The sequence below is a fragment of the Trachypithecus francoisi genome, unplaced genomic scaffold (genome assembly GCF_009764315.1).
Source record: "Trachypithecus francoisi isolate TF-2019V2 unplaced genomic scaffold, Tfra_2.0 Lachesis_group5, whole genome shotgun sequence".
NCBI classification, from domain to species: domain Eukaryota; kingdom Metazoa; phylum Chordata; class Mammalia; order Primates; family Cercopithecidae; genus Trachypithecus; species Trachypithecus francoisi.
Window position 1 is genome coordinate 75698027 of NW_022681470.1, and position 20547 is coordinate 75718573.

Here is a 20547-nt window from a genome sequence, read left to right on the forward strand (position 1 = left end):
AAAAATTAGATTTCCATGAAAATAATTGTCAGCTGCCTTCTTCATTTGCATTAAGGAAAATGTGCCTGAAGGACTTGCTCTGTGAGAAGCTGGAGTCTGTATCTGCACTTGGAAACTGTATTGCTGGGGACCACATTAAATAACCCACATAATTCAAATAATAAAATCATGTAACATTTCTTTGGCTATTTTAAATAAATGGATTTGAGATCTCAAATATATGCAAGATACCTCAATTCTGCACTCAACTTTATAAATAAAAGGATAATGAGCTATAGTTTGTCTTTAAAGACAATGGCAGCAGGAAGGGCAGAAAATAATCATTGTTTGTAGATAATTTGATTTCACAGCTCATATCCCAAGAGAACTAATGAAAAGCTATTAAATTTATAAGAATTCATAAGGCAAACTCAGTTACAAATATTAGTAGTCTTCTGTATAATTGACATAATCATCTATTACAGTGGAAAAATCTTATTCATGTTAGCAATCAAAAAACAAAACAGGCTGTGCGCCGTGGCTTGTGCCTATAATCCCAGCACTTTGGGAGACGAAGGCAGGCAGATCACTTGAGGTCTGGAGTTCAAGACTAGCCTGGACAACGTGGTGAAATCCCATCTTTACTCAAAACACAAAAACTAGCCAGGTGTGGTGGCATGCACCTGTAACCCCAGCTACTCAGGAGGCTGAGGCAGGAGAATTGCTTGAACCCAGGAGGCAGAGGTTGCAATGAGCTGAGATTGTGCCACAGCACTCCAGCCTCAGTGACAAAGCAAAACTCCGTTGCACCCCGCTCAACAAAAAGAAAGTCATGAAATAAACACTTAAGAGTAACTTTGCCAATAAATATACCAGACTTTATTTTTTTTAATTCTCTGAGTGCTTTAAACAATGGTTTAAATTAATAAAAAGACATATTACATTCTTCTATGAGAGGACTGGATATTGCAAAGTGTTGGCTTTTCCAAATTAACTTATTGATTATGTCATTTTAATCAAAATTATATTGGAATTTTATGAGTGAGGAAAAGAATTCTAAAGTTCACCTGGAAAAATAAATTAATAAAAAAACAACTAAAATAATTTTAAACATTCATAATGATATGACAACTTTAAATTTTAAAACATTATAAAAGTAAAATAACTAAAACAGTGTGATACATATAGAAAAGTATAGACAGACCAACAGACCTCAATATATGTAACAACTCAATAAATGAGAGAGATAATTTAAAAATTGAGGAAGTAATAGATTACTAAACACATTGTGTTATATGATATTTACTATTTGGAGAAAAGTTACTCTAAATAGCAATCATGTATTATATTTCAAGATAAAGTTTGTATGTACTAAACATGAAGGACCAAATGAGGAAAACGTACAAATAAGTGTATACATGTCAAATTACTGGATAGAGATGAATTTCTAAGCATAAAAGCAATAAAACAAATTTAAAAAGATGAGTAGATCTATTTTATAAAATTTTATAGCTTTTCTATGTCAAACATAAAAGGTAAATGGGAGTTTGAGTTCTGGGATGGTAGCATGAGGACTTCCGGTGGACAGATTCTTCAAACAAACAGGCATAACTGGTGAAAACTATATATCAAAAAGCCGAATCACTTAAAAGTCTCTGGCAATTATCATAAGGACATACAGCAAGTGAAGAAATATTTACTCAAGAAAATTTATGAAACTCAGTAAGAACAGTGAGAGCTTACGGCATTTGAGCTATGCAGTGCCCACCCTGCCCCAAGTTGATGGAAGCTTTACTCTGGGCTGATGTGCCCCAAAAGATAATGGCTCCCTCTCCCTTCTGCTCCCAATGAAGTGGCATCATATTTTACTAGGAAGGGGAGTCTGCCAGTATTTCTCATTCCCTCCAACTCTGAGTTGAACAGGCTAAATTCCTGGTGAGTGTGCTAAGTTAGTCGCTACCTTCCTCCAATCAACCCTACTAATAGGATGGAGACCCTACTCCAGGTGTGGCAAACAAAGAATACTGGGACCCCAAATTCCCTGACTCCAGGTCACTTATGGGGCAAAGAAAACACAAGCCATCAAGACCAGAGGGTACCATCCCACTGAGGGCTCAGAAATTTTGTCCAAAGGGAGAGACAGTCTACAGAGGCTTCTGAAGCTGTGCTTAAAGGAGCTGATTTTATTTAAAACAGAATGTCTGGAAGTTCAAGCCTATGGGCACTCTTGAAAATAATAGCTCCTCTTAATTAAGAGCAAGAAGCAAAACCATAAGTCGATTAGTTCACCGGAGAGAAGCAGGGAAGGAGTTAGCTAAGAGCCCTGGTAGATCCAGAAGAAATCTCAAATACTGGCCTCAAAAAAAAAAAAAAAAAAAAAAAAAAAAGGTTGAACAGCCTGTGAAGCATTTTGTGTCTCCAAGGCACCGTAGGTAGAAGATAATAATCAGTTGGCAATTAATGAAAATTAGTGAAGCCTAGCAGCTAAGTATAATGCTAAATGAGACACAACTTAATAGAAGATCAGGGAAAGAGACAGTCCTGGAGTCTTGTTTCCTTGGTGGTCTCAAAATACTCTAGCCATAAATTTAGTTTAGAATATTCTTGATTGGTAATCTCTCTCGATTCTTGAAAAAAGACAATGCAAATTCTCTCTGGAAATATACACCTTTTTCCTAGGCCTCAATAAATTCCCAAACACAATTTTTCAAAAAGACCGTATATTTCACAGTCAAGAATGACTAAGCACACTAGTTCTCAGATCTGAGTTTGAAATCCTAATTTTTTTAGCAAAGTGAAATAGCATTCAATAGAGAAAGGATTAATCTCAGGTCTGGAGAAAAGAAAGTAAACAAGTTCTTTCTTGTGTGAAAAAATTAGAAAATAGTTTATATGAAGGACACTGAAACCAGCTCAGAGCTGTTTCACTAGTTACATCAGGGAAAATATGAGCATCAGAATGATGGCTGACAGTAATGGATTACATTGCATTGAATAAGACAATTGAGAGTTCATAATGATACTGAAAATATAAATAAACAACAAATATAAATAAGTAAACAAAGGAAGGGAGAAACTTTATATTTTTGTTCATTTGTTTATATTCTACTCACCGTCAGATTAAAACTAATAGAAACAGAATAAATGACAGAATTTGAGAGCCACCATTTTGCCGCCATCATAAAAACAGTTGATTCGGGTGAAACTCAATGGAAACTAAAACTATTGAAAGTTTGTTGAACAGTCATATACTGAGTCTCAGAGCATCTTCCCATAGATTACTTATTAATCAGAAAGTTATAAAAGGTACCTTTGGAAAATGGAGAAGTGTGGCAAACACCACCTTAACTGAATGATTAAAGTTAACCTCACTAAAAATGGGACCAACTGAACTCATGTGCCTCTTACTAAAGGACACAGATCGCTTATGTCATAGTCCTGCAGAAAGTGCATAACCCGAAACCAATCAAGGGGAAACAATCACACAAGGGCAAATAGAAGGACATACAATAACACAATTAGACTGTACTCTCCTGTGAATTCTGCCTCCTTCTCATCTCTCCCATCCAATAAATCATCTCATCCTGCTGACTTCACCTCCTAAATATTACTAGAATCCATTCACTTCTCTCCATCCTCTCAATTACATCATGTCACCTAATTGCTAAAACAGTTGCTGGCTGTGTTCCCCTTGAATCCACGCTTCACAGGTTAGCCTGAGTGATCTGTCTACAGTATAAATCTGATCATGCCACTTTCTTTCTTAAAAGGTTTCTCTGCCTTTCAGTGGCTCTTAGAATGAATGCAGCCTCTTAAATCTGTTTTAACAAAGCCCATTCTGATCTGGCTCCCGCTTCACGCTCTAGCTGTATGCTTTGACAACCTCCACTGCCAATACCATGTTCTCAAAATGTGCTACTTCTTTCAGTTACCAGACTGAGGTATGTACTGTTCTGCACCAGCTTTATACCTATGCCTGGAATATTTTCTGTTTCTATACTTTTACTCAACACTACTCTCTTTTTTGATCTAAAATCCTATTATACTTCAGATTTTAGCTTAGAAAGGTTTTATTCCTAAAACTTTTTCTTGTCCCTCCACCTGGACCTCACCCAAGCCTAAGGTAGGTGCTCTGTGTGAATCTGACATACCCAGCTCAGTGCTTCTCATACTGCCTTGTAATCCCTTGTTTACAGTCTAGTTTATCTGGTTGTCTATAAGTCTCACAAGGAGGGAGGCCAAATTTGTCTTTTTCACTATTTTGTCATCCAGTGTTTGCCTCAGTGCTGGGGACAAGGCAGAAATTCAATCAACTGTTTTGATGGAATGAACGGACAATATAGTTGCAGTGGGAGGAGAAAAAGAGGCATTTTACAGAATAGTAAATATTTCAAGTAGAGCAAATCATAATATTTAAAGGCTGAGGAGTAAGAACATTTCTTAACTTTCTATTTAAAAAGGATTGTCTACCAGGCGTGGTGGCTCACGCCTGTAATCCCAGCACTTTGGGAGGCCGAGGTTGGCGGATCACGAGGTCAGGAGTTCTAGACCAGCCTGGCCAATATGGTAAAACCCCGTCTCTACTAAAAATATAAAAATTAGCTGGGCATAGTGACATGCACCTGTAGTCCCAGCTACTCAGGAGGCTGCGGCAGAAGAATCTCAGGAACCCGGGAAGTAGAGGTTGCAGTGAGCTAAGATCACGTCACTGTACCCCAGCCCAGTTAACAGAGTGAGACTTCCTCTCAAACAAACAAACAAACAAACAAACGGATTGTCTATGCCCACCTTTTAGTTGCTAAATATCATTCTCCAATAAGAGGAACCGGGGCTTCTTGGAGAAGTGGTTGCTTCTGGGAATGGAACAGGAAAATAGATGAACTTGGAACATATCACAAAACCTGAATGCAAGGATGTGCTCTAAAGAGAATGGGGTCATTTGAAAGGACAGAGTGATTAAGCAAAAGAAATTCAAATTCAAATGGCAAGAGCTAGACTAATGTAAGCAGTAAAATAAATAAGTAGTATTGAATTGTCGTCCAAAGAATAGGAAAAGATGTCCGTACCAAAAAATCCGTACTGATGTGAATTAACTGAATAAATAAATACATGGGGAGAAGACACGGCTCTTCCTTACAGAAGAATTCCAATTAGTAAACACAGAAGAAAGGAGGGAAATAGACACCACAGGGTAAACATCATGGTAATAATTGTTGCAGGCAAGAACCATCAATAGATCCTTAAATTAATGAGTACATGTTTAGGGAGGAACGGAATAGTTGTATAGCCTCAAACTATCTTCCCCAATATATTTGTTAATTACAAAGGGAAAAAAAATAGTGACTTTATAGTCTGAAGACTTGACAGATACCACATCAACCAAATAACCAAACTTAACATGACCGGTAATGTGATACATGGACATGGTATACTCCAAAATGATTCACTGGGAAGCACGACATATAACCTGTGTGGTATTTTTGTTAAAAGGCATAATTTCAATTTAATTATGAGAAAATATCACACAAACTGAAATTGAGGGGCATTTTAAAAACCAACTGAGCAATACATTTCAAAGAGTATAAATGTCCTAAAGATAAAGAAAGACTAAGGAAGAGTCACAGATGGGAGGAAACTAAGAAGACATGACAACTAAATGAAATTCTGGACCTTGTGTTGGATCCTGTCAAAGAAAAAATGACATGAGTGGAAAAACTGGTGAAATCTCAATAAAGTCTCTTGGTAGGTTAATAGTAGAGGGAAAAAGTGTTGTCTTAGCAACCAGATTATTGTGGAAGAAAGCAACTGTTTGCAAACACATTAAAGTACATTGAAGGTGTAACACATATGAAATGACACATAATATTCAAGATGTCAAAACATTGATTTTTTTTTCTAAATTAAAATAAATCCTTCAAGGGTGCCTGTCATTTGCCAAAGTTCTAGGAAGTCTAACAATAGCCTTTAAAACATTTCTGCTTTCCTCTCTCTTTTGAATTGTAGCAGAACACGTGGTTTATATAGTCCAGGTCATCCATTTTTTAATAGACTTACTATTGGTTCTTCTGCCACAAAATATTGTGGTGTGCTGGTTCCCTAAATTTGGTCAGGCCTGGTGGGCTTAGAGTAGTACTTGCCTTTGCGGCTTGGTTAGGAGGTGCTTGTTGTAGCTCTTGGGGTATAGAAATGACTCATTTTCAGGCCCACAGGACCCTTGGAACCATTGTCATCTGTGGTTCTGCTAGGACTGGGTCCCTGGGTGCAAGTAAAGTTTTCAGTTCTACAATAAGAAAATGCCCCACACTTCTCTCCACTTTCTGATACATCTTCACCTCCTAGGAAAGACCCCTGTAGGGCAGGGCCACTTGCCTTAGCACAGCATCCAACCCCTCTTTGCCAGATCATGTATGTGTTTGTGTGTGTGTGTGAGAGAGAGACTGTGTGTGTGTGTATGTGTGCATGTCCATGTGCTGGTTGGTGATGGTAAAGGGGATGTTTACAGGATGGGCTCTGTCCCCATGAAACTAAAGTCTGTCAAGGGCACCCTGGGGGATAAAATCTTAGAGCTCAGGCACACCAAGCTTTCCTTCTCATGAGAAAAATTAATTTAAAATTGAAATTGAATTTTAAATTATGAAATATAGTCTAACATGCACAAAGAAGAGAGAATAATACAAGAAACATCCACTTTTAGATGTTAATATTTGCTTTAGTAGAAAATTTCCTAGTCATTCTTTTGTAAATGAGCAACAAACAGCAACAAAACATGAAGTAATTAAATGACTATACATCACTTTGCCATAGTAGTTCCTCTCCAAACACATGATTTCACTTTATTCTCATGTACTTTTAAAAAATAACACATTCACAAAAGAAATGGATTAATCAATACTTTGAAGTCATTATACTTGAAAGAACTTGAAAGTCATAAATAATATTTCTTTTAAAAACAATATTAACTCAGATTTTTCAAGTTTACCTTCCCACTAATTAGTGAGGTTTTTAAAAAAAAAAAAATTCAAAATTCAGGACTGCACTTTCTGTTTATGATTCACTTCCTGTGCCTTAAATGCTCTGAAGATGTTATTTGAATTTATAATATTTTAATTGGGAAAGTCAGTGCAACAATTTATTCATGGACTGGTATCACTTTGCTCACATCTCCTGCACTTTTAGAAATAGGATGTTCCTTCTGAGGAGCAGTTTAAAAGGAAAACACCCTAAGCAGCCCATGACTAAGACTGAGCACATTTTAAACTTTTTTCCTGAATGAAGAAGTCAAGTAGTTTACTCACCAAAATATGATTAACTCCATCCAACACCTTGTTCTGATATTTTGAAGTTGATTGATCATTGATTTGACCAAGATGCCTGGCTTCACTTCACTAAAATGATTAATGTGTGTGGGTCTGGGCGAAGCCACAGCACTGCCGTTCCGGTCTCCCGGATGAAGCAAGGGAAGTGTTGGTCAGAGGCCCTCAATACACCCCAGAGAATTCTCTCAGAGAATTCTCTCAGAGAACACAACAACAAGAAAGACAATCTTTCTTTGAGATTGGTGAAAATAAGAAGAGTGATTGCCTGAACCCACAGATCTTGGCTGAGGATTTCCTGGAGGAAAAACCTTAATTTCACCTCAAATCTGTTCTCTTCCATGTCCTGAACAAGGGTGACTGTAAAGGTTACCGCATAGTTGACCAGTGTCCCTGAATCGTGTCACTCTTTAATTGTGGAAGAAGGGCAGGAGATTACTTGTACTCCTTTTATATTGTTTCCACATCTTCTTCTTTATACAGCCTGCACAATACTCATATGATGGTTGATTTTAAGTGCCAACTGGGCCAGGTTGTGGTGCCCAGTTGTTTGATCAAATACTAGTCCAGATGTTGCGGTGAAGGTATTTTGTAATTGTGATTAACATTTACCATCAGTTGACCTTAAGTAGAAGAGATTACCCTCTATAATGTGGGTTGGCCTCATCCAGTCAGATGAAGGCCTTAAGAACAAAAATTGAGGTTTCCTGAAACTCTGCCTGACTTTCCACCTGCCTGCCTGCCCTACAAATTTCAAAAATAACTGCCCCTCAAATTGTGTGAACCAATTCCCTAAAATAAATCTCTGTATCTCTCTCTCTCTCTCTCTTTCCCTCTCTCTGTATATAGGGGGAGATAGAAATGGATAGCTATATATCTGTGTCAATTGATTTATCTGTCTGTCTATCTACCTATCCTGTTTGTTTTGTTTATCCAGAGAACACTGGCCAAGACAACTTATTACAGGTTCATTCTTTCTCTCTCTCCCTCTCTCTCTTCTTTCTTTCTTTCTTTCTTTCTTTCTTTCTTTCTTTCTTTCTTTCTTTCTCTCTTTCTGTCTCGTCTTTCATTTTTCTCTTTCCTTCTTTCTCTCTCTTTCTCTCCTTCTTCCTCTTGCAGAGAAAAACCTTTGTTTTTGCCTTTTGCTTCCAAAAAACTATTCCATTCTACTCTAAAAATAAACAATTTCTTTATTTATTGTACGATGTATTATATTTCTTTATCTTTTGTATGATATTTGGATTTAGCTACACACATGAAAATTGTTGGACTGCGACTGAAAAGTCATTCATATTTTGATAGATTTTGCACCCCCCAACCACCATTTCCCTATTTCACAGCATTAGCCTAAAAAACAAAGTATATCTGATTCATCCTCAAAGGAGGATTTTCCTAAGCTCATAAAATTCCTGATAAAAGGAGTAAAAAGGACACAAAAAACGCTGTATGTCACAATGTAGGAGACAGTAAGACCTAGGAACATCTCCTAGGTATGAGAATAGTCAAAGGATTATAATATTTGAGTAGTAAGAACAGAGGGAGCTGAGGCCCTTACTTTTGATGTTACCTTCAACAATATGTAAGACACTGTATATGTATGCAAAGCACACAAGATAGCAGTGCTTTCCTTTATTGATTTTTACTTTCCTGAGATTTTAAAAATAGTCATCATTTTTCTGGCCTGACACTTCATATATTAACTTTGATCTCAGGGTAACTCTTTAAAGCCAAGACATGAATTCTCAAAAAGAAGGAATTATGTAGAAAAGTGTCCAGTACTCTGCTGTGTTAGTAAGATATAGGTGTCAATAATATGCCTGATAGTCAATTTTTCTAGTTTTTCTTCTGATGCTAGTTACACTACAATGGAAATTAGACTCAAAAATGTGTAATCTCCTTGCTGGCACTGTTTGAATGGCCTGCTCCTTTTTTAGCAGCATTTTCCCCCAAACAGCCTAATTTTAGAGAGTACATTTGAATGTGGGAAGAGACATTTTAATCGGGAAGGATTTATTATAAACTCATATTGTTACAGCAAATGGCCCACATTCAAGGAGGAAGCACTCTTTTATCATTTTTTTCCTTCCTTGATCTTCTGTTTGAAGCAGAATGGAGTACGTATTGAATGTGCTAACTTGGTAAACATACACTTTTATGGTGTCTCTGTGAGCCAGCTTTGAACACGGTTCAGAGAGGTTTACAATGAAGAAGCCAATCAGTGCCAGTTCGCCCAGTGTCAACTGAAATGCCAGGTCTATACATGACTAAACAATCTGTTACAGGGATTTTCTTCTGAGAGGTTTGCTGGATTGGACTGGTTGTTTGGTGTCACATAGACCGAGTTCAATTTCCTAAAATTCATGGCTTCAGTGACAACCAAGTATATTTGCTGATGATGAATCTGAGCATTTATTTTTTTCTCTGTCTAACAAAACATACCACAGACAACCTCATTCCCAACAGCCTAACAATAAGTAAGTTAGCATGTGATGCCTATGACTTCAACTTTAAAAATTTATGGTGCCTCTATTTATTCTTGTCAATTTTAAGAGTTAATGCAACTTCTTGAAAAATCGTTTAAGGGCAATGCGGTAAAACATGGGCATGTCTCACAGAAGAAATGTGAGATTTGCTCATATACAAAATCAAAACGGATCATAAAACAGCCACTGAAACCTTTTGCCAATTGTCTGTAAAAGGAGGCCCCTAATGACCTACAGCAGGAATATAGATGCAAAGTTGTACTTTGCCTCATGCCCTGGGGAGGTTTTTGGCTTTAAGATTTTGTTTCCTTGCTGCCAAATGCTGAAGCCAAGTGCATTGCTAAAGCTTTAGACACATTTTCATCAATAAAATTTCTTATAAAACAGATTCTGAAAATGCTGAACCTATCTGCCAAATAGCCAATTAATTATTTTACATCTTTGTTGAACAATGGGTAAAGGTTTTACTATCACAAATCAGTGTTCTGAAAACCACAAGGCCTAGCTTTCAATTAGCAGGACGTATCACAATTAGGAATGAAAAGAAGTAATGCTGCACGTTGGAAATTCTCCCAATAAAGAAATAAAGCTCCCAAGGAACAATGACCCAACTAATTTGAGAGAGTTAGGTTTTTAGAAAAACAGATCCTTGTCAAAGGGTAAAGCTCAAACACTGCTCAGATTCCTAGATGCCTCAGTCTTCTCATCCACTCTCCCAGTGGCCCTTTCTTTCCATAAATTGTAGCTATTGAATTTGGACTGTGCTTCCCCACTATGTGTTAGTCCCAGTTCAGACATTGTGAGTTCACTCTATCATTGACAGGCACAATCCTGCACTGGGTCCATGGGGAATGGTGTCTCCAGTTCTCTAATTCTCTGCATTTTCCAGAGAAGAGGAAAACCTTAGTACTCACACAGTTGATCTGGTTTCTCCAGTTCAGGAATAGAAGGAGAGGCCCTGTAGGAGAGTATGTTTCAGGTCCCAATCTCCTGACTTGGATCTTAAGGCAGGCCAGTTTGAAACAGTGATGTCAAACTGAATGGGCCATGTAATCAAGTGTCATATTTGTTTACTTAATGGACAACCTACAGGAAGACATAAGAAGTTGACAGTTGGGAATGGAACAAGGAATTGTCTTTCAGGTTACAGTCCAGGGAAGAGGGAGACTAGAATCTTCATTCTTGAGTGAAATTCTTGAATCTTCTGGAACCCTGGGTGTTTAAGTAGCAAGAGGTGTGTGTAGGGGAGTATGTGGGGGGGATACAGAAGTCTCTAGAAACAATTTCAAATGATAAAATGGGATAAAGCTTCTATTGAGAAGCTTGACTTGTCTTCTTGAGTCTCAGTATCCCCAACATTCTGTGGGATATTAAGATATGTCTGTGGTTGTTGTTAAATAAAAATTATAGGAGGCCATTGCTTTGGACTAGATTCCTGTACTATGCCTCAACAGGCCAGACTAAAAATCAAAATGGAGCCACCCATGCTAAAGTTCCATGTCACCAAACTGAAACTAAGTTGTTGTCTAACATTCCAAGAAATCAGAAGAAAAGGATAACAGCCAGTTTCCCAAACAGGTCAATTTCAGTCTTCAATTGTCATGTGAAGTTCCCTGTATTTTCCTCTTTAACTTGAAGTGACCTGATGTTAACCAGTCAGTTTTTTTTCTATTGTTCTGTCTCTCTGTCCCCATTGTATAAGGAAAGTAACTTTGAAATGACCAATCCATTTGTTTTGTTTTGTTTTGTTTCCGCTTTCCTCAGTCCTTTCTCTGCCTATAAAGCCAACCTCCTCTGCTCCACTCATCGGGACACTTATCCTATTTTATGGAATGAAGTGTTGCCTGATTCTAGAATCATAGTAAAATCAATCGAGATCATTTAAACTAAATTGTGTTTTAATTTTGTCTTTTGACAGGGTCTTTACTTTCAAATCTCTAACAATTTCAGGTCATTGAACTTGCTCCTGGAGAAAACACCCACTCTCAACTGGCTTTGCTTGAATAAAAATCCTCCAGAGTTGTGCATTTTGACCTTGGAGTCATAGGGGTGGCTCCTGTTGGAATTCCTGGAAGCCACAGATTTACATCAGATAAAAGAAAATTTGGCTTGCCTTTTTTCTCTTTACCCTATCCAGGATGAAATCCCATACTTCCAGAAACTTGTTAGTGAAAACTGTTGGCAGATCTTAGTACATGTGTTCAATACTTGTACCTTCTCCTGTCCTGTGTGAATGAATGTTCAGCTCTGGTCTTGTGCATGTTTTCTATCTCTGTGTTGCTAGCCAAGTCAAAATCATCCACACTACTTCTTCATGATGGGCCATGAGAAAGAATACTGAGAGGAATTTGGTATAGTTTTCTTTCTGGTACCAGCTCAGCATCTGTGACATCCTCATTTTAAGATGATGCAATCTATAAAAGAAATTTGCATTTACAAATAAGATGAATTAGGTAGAATATAATTTTATTTAAAAAAGGAGTTTTTATTAGTGGAATAACCACTGGCTCCCTTAATAATATACTCTTTAATGTTTCATTGCTGTGATTCAGATTTCTCTAAATCTGATTCCCACAGAAGTTTTCAGAAGCATACCAATGATGGATTAATTGCTAGTAACATTCTTTATGGGGCCATCCATAAAGTCCTTTAAATTCCTGAAAAATGTGCGTGAAATTCAAATGTCTGAAAAGCAAACAAAACCCAACAAAAGAATGACTTATATATTATAAGGGAAATGTGTTCCCAGAGAAATACAAATATTATGAAATCTCTGATTTGTTCAAGCATTACTTCCATAGGCTCAGGCCATCCCTGTCTTAGTCAGTTTGGGCTGCTATAACCAATATACCACAGACTAGGTGGCTTACAAAACAAATATTTATTTCTCACAGTTCTGGAGACTGGAGAGTTTAAGATGAAGACGCTGGCTGATTCAGTGTCTGGTGAGGGCTCACTTCCTGGTTTACAGATAGCAATCTTCCTTATGTCCTCACCCAACAGAGAGCAGAAAGAGAGACAGAGAGACAGACAAAGAGAAAGAGAGAGAGAGCGAGGAAGAGAGAGAGAGAGAGAGAGAATCTTTCATGTGTATCTGCTTTTAAGGTCACTAATCCCATTGATGAGGGATGCACACACATGATCTAATCACCTCTCAAAGCCCCCACCACCTAATGTCCCTTACACTGGGGCCTAGGCTTTAATAATCAAATTTGGGAGGGACAAAAACATTCAGCCTGTAGCAACAGAAGCTGTGTGGTTTATACAGGATCACATAGAAAGGTGGTACAACACACTGTCAATCACTTCCATTTTTTTAATCTTTAAATCTGTGTTTTTAATCTTTAAATCTGTCCGTCTCAGTCATACTGAGAACCTACGCTAAAAAGAACATTATCTGGTAGATGGGGGCTTGTGCACACAGGTGCCAATTTCCCCTGGGGTCTTGGAAATCAAACTAAGCACCTACCAGTCCCCACCTTCATTGCAGAAGGAAGGGCTGAAAGCTGAGCAGTGTTTTACTTTCACACCTCCTGCTTGGATATGTTGGGTAATTTTCCTCATCACCATCACCTAAGTGAAGCCTTCTTAGGCACTAGTAACTACTCGGGGAGGGTTTCTAACTGCTGCCTATCAGAAGGTGGTGTTTTGAGCCAGGAAGCTGGATGATAGAAGAGGTTGAGTCTTGAGGGGGTGCACAAGAGATGGATAGTTGCATTTATGTGATAAATAACGTTCCCACTTCTGCCTCCTCATTTTGCTAAGTTTCCTGTTTTCCTTGCAACAAATAAATACATTATCTTAGTATTCTGCAAGAAGAAGCCAAAAAATAATATACTGTGAATTATAAAATATCTTTACCTCCTAAAACATCACAAACATCTTAGCTTGCAGTATGATGAAAGACCAGGTTGGGGCAATTATCCCTAACAGTCAGAAAGAAGGGTAGACTTTCAGGCCAGATTTTATCATTTGCTAAATTTGGCACCTCTGGGCAAGTCTTCTGATCTTTGTGCCTCTCGGTGTCCTCATCTTTACTGTGGGGAGGGTCACTTCAACTTCAATGGATTGCTGAGAGATGATGTATGGGAAACCACCTTGTGTAATTCTTGGAACATCACACTACCTGAAAAAAAATTTTCCATCTGAAAAATCTGTATTACTCAATGGTGTTATAGAATAGACTCTTTTGTTCTGCTCAATAGGCTGCATTAACGTTCAGATATTCAGCCCTTCTCTGTATCTTTGAGCATGTGTGTGATGGTGAGGGCATGGGGAAAAGGGGACAAAATCCAACATCACTTCTTGATATACATTTTTTCCTTTTAGGATATTTAGTTTATTTCCTGTAAGCATTCATATCCTTATTTTTTATCTCATCTTGTGATCTAACATTGGATTAGAAGAGCTCTGAGAGGTAGAAACCCTCTGTTTTATGGGAGTCTTCTCCCAGCTCAGCCTCAGAAGATGCACACCCCCTGAGAGACACTCACAGCTAGCGTAGCTCTAGAAGCAGATGTTTCTGAGAGAAATGCCTAGGCGGTTGTTCTCAACATAGAGCTATCGGCGCCCCAATGCCTGAACAAGGAATAAAATGGATTCAGAAGTTTCCAATGTGGGGCAAAGATGATGACTGGATATTAACCAGAGGGTGTTTTCCCTAGAAAGGACACAGGGGAAGCAAGAGCTGGTGCTCTAGCAGAGGGCTGTGTGTGGACCTACTCAAGCTGAAAGGCAAATGAGAGCTGCAGGTAGGTATTGGGAACAAGGGTTCCAGTGGGAACTGAGCAAGGATCCCTGCAGCATCAGAAACAGTAGAGTTTTGACTGTAATTAGCAAACAAGACATATGCTGTGTGAAGTGTGGACACCTCAAGGATGCGGAAGCCAGTAGAAGGATCAGAAGACTCTTCCTCATCTGTTGTAATACACTTCCTGAAGAGAGCACAATTTATTATAGAATCATGTAATCCCTTTGGTACCGAGCTGGTCTCCTGAAATAAGGAGTTGGTGGGGGTGGAAAGCTGTGTGGTTTGTACAGGATCACATAGAAAAGTGGTAGGACACAAGGTCAATCACTTCCATTTTGGTGTCTTTGATCTTTAAATCTGAGTGTTTCAGTCATACTGAGAAAAATAAAGCAATTAAGAATTCATTTTGAGCCTCAATAATAATTGTTTATTAACAGTATCTGATATAATTTGGATGTTTGTCACCTCCAAATCTCATGCTGAAATGTAATCCCCATTGTTGGAAGTGGGGCCTAGAGGGAGGTTTTTGGTTCATGGAGGCAGATCCCTCATGAATGGTGTGGTGACTTCCCCTTGGTAATGAGCAAGCTCTTTATATGAGAACTGGTGTTTACAGGAGCCTGGCAGCTCCTCTTTTCTTTTGCTTTCTTTCTTGCCAGGTGACACACCAGCTCCCTCTTTGCCTTCCACCATGAGTGTCAGTTTCCTGAGGCCTTCATCAGAAGCAGTGCTTTTGCCATGCTTGTACAGCCTGCAGAACTGTGAGCCAAATAAACCTCTTTTCTTTATAAATTACCCAGTCTTGGGTATTATTTTATTTTATTTTTTTTGCAACACAAAATAAACTAACAAAGTATATCACTGTGATTAATCTGTATCTATCTATGTGTATATTTTTAAGACATGATTTCACTCTGTCACCCAGGCTGGAGTGCAGTGGCATGATCATAGTATATCATTGTGATAAATCTGTATCTATCTATGTATATCTTTTTGAGACATGGTTTCATTCTGTCACCCTAGTTGGAGTACAGTGGCATAATCATAGCTCACTGCAGCCTTGAAATCTCAGGCTCAAGTGATTCTCATATCTTAACTTCCTGAGTAGCTGGGACTACAGGCAGGTGCCACCAAGCCTGGCTAATTTTTGTATTTTTTTGTAGAGATTGTGTTTTGCCATGTTGCCCAGGGTGGCCTTGAACTCGTGAACATAAGCAGTCTGGCCAGCTTGGCCTCACAAAATGCTGGGATTATTGGCATGAGACATTGCACCTGGCTGATAAATCTATATTTTTAACACAGAGGCACTTCATAAAGTATCTCCACATGAGGACATTTACAAAAAGAAAATCATAAACTTATATAATTAAAGATGTTCTACTGCTATTTTCTAGGACTGAATAATCTGCGGAAAACTTTCCTTTTCTGGCAATTAATGGTAAGCTCCACAAGGTAGGGAGTTTTGTATATTTGGTTCACTAAATTTATCCCATGCCTCAATTAGTGCTTGGAATTTAAGTGCTAAGTATTTGCTGAATTGTTAATAAGGTCATAGTAATCAGTAGGCTAGGGGAGAATGAGGAAAAATTAAGCAAGCAATCTACATGATTTGAAAGTCCAGCTTAAATTAGAAAAAAAAAATCGTTTTAAATTTTTAATCAACTATTCAGACATAATTTATGTAGAATAAAATTCAGCCTTTTAAATTAATACAGGCTGAGCATTCCTAATCACCAAATCCCAAATCCAAAATATTCCAAAATTGAAATGTTCTGAGTGCTGATGTGATGCCACAAGTAGAAAATCTCACACCTGGCATTTTGAATTTTTGATTAGGGATGCTCAACCTGTGTACAAGAAGTGTTCTGGAGATGCTGCCATGATGCTTAGTTACTCCGAACCTATTATTTTTCACTGTATTAATGGTATCTCATGTTTTTTACTGTTAAATACTTCTGTGAATAAGTGTAAGAAAATGATTGCTTCTCAGTAACATATAAATTCAGTCAGGAATAATGGTGATGAGAAAGGACCACAGATCGTCCTTATGGGTGGCTGAGATGGCAACATCTTTGCTTTCTGATGGTTCAATGTACACAAACTTTATGTCATGCACAGAATTATTTAAATATTGTAAACATTACTTTCAGGCTATGTGTATAAAAAACAAACTAATCTTGTGTTTTGACTTGGGTCCCATCCCCAAGATATCTCATTAGGTATATATAAATATTCTAAAATCTGAAAAGTATCAAAAACTGGAAATGCTTCTCGTCCCAAGCGTTTCAGATAGGGGAGGGTTAGCCTGTAGTTTGATATGTCTTGACACTTATTCACTAGTGTAATTACCAATCCAATCGAGATATAAAGCATTTGTATTTCCTCAAGGATTCTTATTGTCTCTTCTCAGTTAACACTGGCAATCCCTGTCCCCAGACAACCACTGATCCTATTTAGGCTCTAATGTTAGATTAGATTTTCCCTCCATTCTAGAATTTCATATAAACATAATCATATTGTGTGTACTTTTTTATATCTGACTTCTTTTTCACGGCATAATGTTTTGCAGCTTCATCCATGTTGCAGTGTGTATTAATAATTCATTTATTTTTACTGTTGTCTATTATTCAATTGTATGAATAAACTATCATATATGGTATCCTCTAGCTTTTTTGATATTTAATTTGTTTCCAGTTTTTTTACTATTATAAATAAATATGTAATGTGTACTCATATACATAAGTACATATTCATGTGGACATATGTCTTATTTCTGTTGGGTAAATATCTTGAAGTAGAATTTATGTGTCATACACAGATGTGTGTTTAACTTTATAAGAAACTGCCACACTGTTTTCAATGTTTGTACCATTTTACATGCTGCCCCCACCAGCAATGTAGGAGAGTTTTAGGTTCTTCACATTTTTGCCCAGAGTTGATAGTGTCAGTCTTTTTAGTTTTAGCCCTCATAGTGGGTGTGTCATGGTATCTCATTGCAGATTTTTTTTTGCAATGTTTTGTTTTTGTTTTTGTTTTTTTGTTTCTGAGAAGGAGTCTCGTCCCGTCACCCAGGTTGGAGTACAGTGGCATGATCTCGGCTCACTGCAAGCACCGCCTCCCAGGTTCATGCCATTCTCCTGCCTCAGCCTCTCAAGTAGCTGGGACCACAGGCACGTGCCACCACGCCTGGATAATTTTTTTTTTTAATTTTTTTTAGTAGAGACGGGGTTTCACTGTGTCAGCCATGATAGTCTCAATCTCCTGACCTCATGATCCACCCGCCTTAGCCTCCCAAAGTGCTGGGATTACAGGCATGAGCCACCACACCTGGCCATCTCATGGTAGTTTTAATGAATTATTTCCTTTTAAGTTTGGTGATATTTTGTGTGCCCTAAGAAGTCTCTGATTATCCCAAGATTGCAAAGATCTTCTATGTTTTCTTCTAATTTTACGAATTTAACTTTTATGTGAAGACTCTGACTCAACTCATTTTGACTTAGTTTTTAGCATGGTGTAGAGTATTTTTGCATATGAATATCTAGTTGTTTCAGCATCTCCCCCCATTGAATTACCTGAGCATCTTTTTTGAAAATCAATTGACTATAAATGTGTAGTAATACTTCTGGACTTCCCATGCTGTGCCTTTGGTATATGTATTTATTCTTTTGTCAATATCTCAGTGTCTTGCATACTATAAGCTTGCATTAAATTCTGAAATCAGGTAGTGTGAATTCTTCAAATTTCTTTTTCAATATTGTTTTGGCTATTTTTGGCTATCTGCATATAAGTTTTACTATTGTCTTGTCAATTTCTACAAAACAAGTATGAAAATTTTGATGGAATTTCTTTAAATCTATAAATAAATTTGGAAATAATTGGTAATTTTCCAATATTCAGTGTTCCAGTCTATGAGCATGGCATATTTCTCCACTTATGTAGGTCTTGAATTTCTATTAGCAATGTTCTGTAGTTTTCAGTAAAGGTGTTTTTCATATTTTTTATTAAAGTTATGCTTAAGTAGTTTGGGTTTTTGGGTATTATTATAAATAATACTGCTTTTTAATTTTATTTTCCAGCTTCTCACTATTAGTATGTCTGCTTACACACACACACATGCACACACACTGTACACACACATATACTCACACACAAGTTTCTTTACACCTACAACACTTCTGATAGCAAATGTGTGGAGTTTTCACACCAAGCAATTCTCTAGTTCTCTGTGGACACCAACTCAGAGTCCTATAAATTAATTTTGACACAACATGGACAGACTGCTCCCATCCCCTGAACTCAGGAAGGTACTTTATTTATTATTAGTGGTTTATTATAAAAGATACAATTCGTTAACAGCCAGATGCACAGGTCAAGGTATGGGGAGAGGGGTATGGCATTTCCATGTCCTTTCTCATGCACCCCCTTCTGGAACCTTAATGTGCAAATCCATCCAGAAGCTCTCCAAACTCCATTGTTAAGGGATTTTATGGAGGCTCTACTAGGTAGATATGATTGATTAAATCATTGGCTATTGGAGATTAAGTTAATCTTCATTCACTTTCCTCTCTCAGGAGGTCAGGGATGGGGCTAAAATGTCCCAACTCCCTAATTACATCTTTGGTTAACACAGGAACCAGTCCCCATCTTCTAAAAATTACCTCATTAGCATAAACTCGAATATGGTTGAAAAGGGCTTATTATGGATAACAAAAGATGCTCCTCACTTCCATAGCTCTGTGCCAGGAATCAGGCATGAAGACCAAATATGTATGCCTTGTTATAATACAATATCACACACACAGATGTATATATGTTCACATATTTATATATATATTTCATCTAAGCTGTCAAATTTGTTGACATAAAGTTCATGATATTCTCTTATTCTTTTGCTATTGATAGGATTTTCTTCATTCTTAATATTAGTGATTTGTGTTCTCTTTTCTATCTTGATCTGTTTAGCAAATAATTTATAATTTAAAAAATCTTTTCTTTTATTTGAGAATGTCTTTTTCTTTTAAATTTGCCCTCATTATAAAGGATCTTTTCTTTTAATACAGAATTTTGGCTTGACAGGTTTGTTTCCTTTCAGCACTTTAAAAATGTTTCATCGTTTTCTGGCCTTAATTGTTTTGATGCACTGATAAAATGTATAATTAACCTACCAATAATTTCTACTTGAATGCATTTTTAAAATTGGTATAATCATCTTGTTTTATTATTATTGGTAGAGTTACATTAAAGTCTAAAACTATTATTGTAGCTTGTTTGTTATTTCAGCGCTATTGTATTATTAGTTTAACTAGGTTACTGGTCCATACAAATTTAGAATCATTTGATTTTTCAGGTTTACTGACACTGTTATTGTCATGATATATCACCTTTTATTTCTAATAATGTTTTATGTCTTGAAGTCTGCTTTGATTTTGCACAGCTATACTTTCTTTTGCTTAGTGCTTTCAAATGTTCTCTGTCTTTATAGTTAAGGTATGTCTCTTGTAAGTAACAAATAGCTGGATTGTATTTCTTTGATAACTCAGTCTGACATTTTTAGTCTTCAGGTATACTTAGTCTGTACTTTGATTTGATTACTGATATACTTGAATTTACATTAATATTCATATTTATCTGTTTGCTGTTTGTCCTATCTGTTTACTGTGATCTTTTCTCTTTTTTCTTGCATTGTTTTTTTGATCAATCATATATTTTTATATTCAATATTTATTCCCACTATCTTTCTAGCTACATATTATTTTACTATTGTTTTAGTGGTTGCTGTAGGGATTACAGTGCATCCTTGACTTATAGTTTTACCGGTTCCAGAAAATCAAAAACTTTTGAAACACTTTAATGTCATTGGTTTTGTCTTATCTTTTGTATTATAATTTTTATACATTTGATTATATGTATATGTCAAGTTTCACAATATATCATCGCTGTGTATTGATATTGATTTAGAGGTATTCACTGGTTTAACCTTCCTTTAATCCTTTATTTCTTCCTATATTTCTATGTATCCATC